Source organism: Paramormyrops kingsleyae, chromosome 24, assembly GCF_048594095.1.
Source record: "Paramormyrops kingsleyae isolate MSU_618 chromosome 24, PKINGS_0.4, whole genome shotgun sequence".
NCBI lineage: Eukaryota > Metazoa > Chordata > Actinopteri > Osteoglossiformes > Mormyridae > Paramormyrops > Paramormyrops kingsleyae.
In genome coordinates this window covers 26,770,979-26,775,773 of record NC_132820.1, presented here as the reverse complement: position 1 = coordinate 26,775,773, position 4,795 = coordinate 26,770,979, and the positions used below count along the sequence as shown (strand labels likewise).

Sequence of the window (4,795 nt, the reverse complement as noted above, 5' to 3'; positions counted from 1 at the left end):
ATGTTACAAGTATAAAAATGTTATAAGTAAAAAAAGTTTAAGTAAAAAAAGTTTAAGGGCTCAGAGGCCTGCTGCTCCTACTCATCAGAGTGGATCTGTTGCTTGAACTTCTTCTTCAGAGCTAGGGCTGGGCGATATGACTGAAAACTGTATCACGATATGAGTGTTTCATATCGGTCGATATCGATAATTATTGACATTTTTTATGACCCATTTAAAATAAAGACCAGGAGAAAAATATATTACATTTAAACATTTTTATTTTAAACATGTCAACAACCATGGAAAATAAAGTGTTTTTAAAATATGTGCAGTGTTTTGTAAACATAAATAAAACTGACGTAGACTGAGATACAGTACATCTGTAATATAAAAAAACAAACCTGATACAGTACAGTAACATTGTTTGAAATATAAAACCTGCAGAAATATGAAAAAGTAACTCTTCAAGTTATTCTTACTCTAATCATACTTGAAGTTGAACTATTCAAGTATATTTTCAGTCCAGGTTTTGTGCTAGGAAAAGACACACATGCAAACACTAACGAGGAAGACGCGATACGTAGGGAGCCGGAACCCGGAAGTGCGCCATAAACACAGAGAGGAAAGAGAGAAGGGGAAACAAAAGACACGGCAGACTCGAAACGAAACACGGGATACGCGAAAAACCGGACAACATGACACATACAAACCGAAAGGATACAGACCTATAACTTAATATTCAGGAGACGGGGGGCGAGCGGCGTTAGGGAAGGGTCACAGTGATTCACAAAAAACCGGCAAAACTTCCATAAAGCAGTTGTTTTGCTGTGCTACGACCATTTATGACAGCTGCGTTTCCGGTGTTCCGGGCAATTCAGTTTCCCTATGTTTCCCCTGTCGCGCGCTGATTTGTACACGGTTTCGCTGTTGTTTTCATGTCTTTTTACGAAGCTCTTGAGGTAAACAAGCCACATATTTTAAAACATCACATGTTTTTTGTTTTTACTGATAATAAATGAAAGTATTTAATTCGCTGGATAGAGATATTTCTTGATGAAAACGGTATAGTATTTCTTATAAGACTATATTATGCGTGACGAACTACTGTATTCGCATGTAATACTGTACCTGAGTGATTTTCAGACATCCCACATACATATTTGCCTAAATATTAGGAGAAACATTATTTCCTGACATCCAGGATATTTGGTTCCCCCCTGTTAAAACAGGTATACAGCAACTCTGGGCCTCGGTACTAATAACAATACAGTATTCACATGTAATAATGTACTTGAGTGATTTTCAGACATTTCACATACCTCTTTGATTTAATATTAGGGGAAACATTATTTCCCGATAGACAGGGGAAACATAGGGAAACCGAATTGCCCGGAACACCTGTTCGGATCCAAACTAGCTTCGCAACCTCTGTTTTCTTCCGACGAAGAATAAAAAATATCGAACGTTTTATCGAACACATTTTTTATTGATATCGATCACGTGTCTATCGCGATACATATCGTAATCGTTTTATCGCCCAGCCCTATTCAGAGCCTCTGCTAAGATGGCAGCAAAGTCCTCTGAGGGCATGGGCGTCCCCTGCGTCAGTCCCCTCCTCGTCACTGGCGTCCCACCTGGCGACCTCATCACTGGGCGCAGTTTAATGTGCGGCAGCTCCGCCAGAACATCCACCATGTTGGGGCCATTGGTGGGTCCTGCGCCACTTCCCTGACGATGACTCGTCTTCTGCTTCGGGCCCTGGATATTAGCAGGCGGAGGAGGAGGAGGCGGTGGAGGAGGAGGAGGGGGTGGGAAACAGCTTGGAGCTGAAGTGGGGACTATAAGAGTCCCAGTGGTCTCCGAACTGCTCCGGGGCATATTTGGGTCAGTCAGGGCACCAGCAAGCTGGGAGATCTCAGACCGTAAACGGTCCACCTCGTCTTCGAGGGCTGCAATCTTCTCCCAAACTGCCACCCACTGATCCCCGTGATCCCCGTGTCCACTGGGGAGGTGGATGCCACTCCCGACCTTTGCAGAGGCGTTGCCATTTATAGCAACCCCCGTTGCAACACTTCAGGATGTCTTCACAAAGCGCTGGGAAAGAAAAAAATCTCCAGTTGCAAAAAACTTGTTGCATTGCGCAGTTCAACGCAGAGGGGGCGACTCTGTGAAACAAGCGATCTTCCTTGGTCGAAAAAATACTGAATTCGGAACGGAATCAAATCCAAAAAAAAACAGTCTGCACACAAAGTACAGAGAGTTAGATGTCTTATTTAAACATCACACAAAATTATATTTTTTTCCATCATCCATTAACATACAGCGCAATCTCAGATCCACATTAGGCCATACTATACAGATTTCCTGAATAACATTAATATACACATATACATGTATATATTTATATATGCACATTATAAACATTTAAACCTGCAATGGTACTAACAGGGTGGCTAAACTGAATAACACCATATCACAGTCAACGTATTCCGATCAATTAGCAAGTAGCCTTATAGGTAGCTTTAGCATTTTACATACAACTACAAAAAATGATACATTAGCAAAGAAAATAATCAACCACACAATCAACAAAGGTTCACATTCATATCCTGACTGTTTTTCCTTCACACTAATGATCCCTATATCTATATTTTCCTTAACATTTAACCAAACAGGTAAATTGACCTACCAGGATATCCAAAAGAGAGCAATTGCACCAAAATCTTTCTATCCACTAATTGCTGCAATTGTATGCTTCGGCCAAAAAAAATAAACAGTGCTCTAAACGTTGATATCTACACAAATATATATATATATATGTAGATATATACGTTTATTTCTCTAAGTTGCCGTTCACTCTTCTTTCCGCTCTCTTTACCCGCCTTCCTCCGTCTAGAAAAGCCCGCCGGAAAAAAAACTCCCACCCTACCTTTCGGCACTCAGGAACGTCTTAAAGAGACAGCTGCCCACTTTGGTATACACACACTTATTGTAAGGTTCATGTCTCCCTCTTTACAAATTACGCTCTATAATAGCTTCAAATCATTATGGTACTTTAGCTTTATAGACCTGGCTTCATATGGTTTTGTTATTATTATTTTTGGTATTAGTATTATTATTTTAAGAATGAAGCTAAATAATATAGCCGCCCACTAATATGTCACATATGGGTTAAAATGCAGAGGACACATTTCGTCGTTGTGTGATGTGCCAAGAATGGCACTTGATCACAAAGTACAAATACTTTTTTACTTGCCAACATTCATAAGCAACGTTATTTTTCAGTACAGTGGCGGTTTTTATAAATCTTGGTGATTAATATTCGCGGAGAGCGTGGGGTTTCCATTTATCTATAACATTTATATTGTTAAAGGAAACACAGCTTAGCAAGCTGTTTAATTTTAATGACTGATTGTTTTCAGTATTAACTAGTATTTGTTTAACATTGGTTTAAAGTTGACTGCTGCTACTTTAGCAACAGCTCGGCATGCGCTCTCTGAGCTGATCCTAATCACTTTCATCCTTGATATTTCAGTCAGTCATGAATGGAGGTGTTTGTGAGAAACTTATTTATTTATTTTTTTAAAAAGATCCTTTATAAACACTCCAATACTTACTGCAGAAAATGATTTTACGCAATGTCCTGCAGTCCAGTTATGAAATACTAATCTAACAACATACAATGTGCTGCCCACAGAAACGCTGTCTGTGCGCAGCCTGCTGGCAAAAAGCGGAACTACAGTTACAGCAAATAAGGCAGAACGGAAACATCGGCGTCACTCCTTGGACTGATGATAGCTTATAAACAGTTCTCAGTGAACCAAATAGAATGAACCAAATTTCACTGGTCCCATGCAAACTGACACCCATCTGGAACAACCCTGACATCCTGTTAAATAAAAAAAGTGTTAAACTTCCTGGCTTGGCATAATAAAGGAATCAAGCGCCTCGAACATATAATCCAAGACAATTGCATGATATCATTTGACAAAATTACAGAAACTTATAACATTGAGAAAAACAAATACTTAGAATATCTTCAACTTAAATCAATAATACATAATAGATGGTGCCGTAAGCAATTAGATCTGGAGCTTTCACCAAAAATAGCAAACTTTTTAATAACTCCAACTAAAAAACTACTGTCTAGGATTTACGTGCATCTAGCAGAATCTGATACAACGCTCTCACTCCCTACCCACAAATGGGAAAGGGATTTGCTCATCAATCCAGACACTAACTTCTGGAGGCAAATTTGCTTGAATACCTTTCGAATGAATCAGAACTCCAACCTGCAGCTATTACAGTACAAAATTTTACACAGAACACACTACACAGGGCAGAGGATGTTCCAGATGGGTATCAGAGATACTGACATATGCCTAACTTGTAAGAAGGATGCACCAGATAATTACCTGCATGCTTTCTGGTATTGCACACCGGTCAACGAATTCTGGCAAAGGATTTGTGAAGACTCATCTACACACCTAGGGCACCCCATCCCACCCTCCCTCTCACTCTGCCTGCTTGGGGACCTCACCCCGCCTGGCTGGACCGGCTCCCCGTTTGCCGGGGGGTCTGGGGTTGTCCCGTCCTTGGCTGCTAGCTGGGGTCTCATCGGGCGTGGTGGGGTGGGTCTCTCCCGGTCTGCGCCTGGGGGGGGGGGGGGGGGGGGCGGTTCCCTACTGCCGGGCTGCTTGTGGCGCCCCTGAACACCTCGGTTGGCCGTCCCTGCCGGCTGTGCGGGGTCGGGGATGGGGACTAATTGGGGCCAGTCGGGGATTCCAGTCGGGGGGGGGCCCACTCCTGGCAC

General features: G+C 41.8%; 1 long non-coding RNA gene across 1 annotated transcript; it reads right to left on the bottom strand.

Annotated features, from left to right (window-relative positions):
* Nucleotides 1–242: 242 nt before the first annotated feature.
* On the bottom strand, nt 243–2,866 carry LOC140582426 (uncharacterized). The gene is made up of 2 exons (XR_011985395.1): nt 2,672–2,866; nt 243–2,221 (listed from the first exon to the last, which is right to left on the bottom strand). It is a non-coding gene; the product is annotated as an uncharacterized lncRNA (long non-coding RNA).
* Between the last annotated feature and the right edge of the window lie 1,929 nt (nt 2,867–4,795).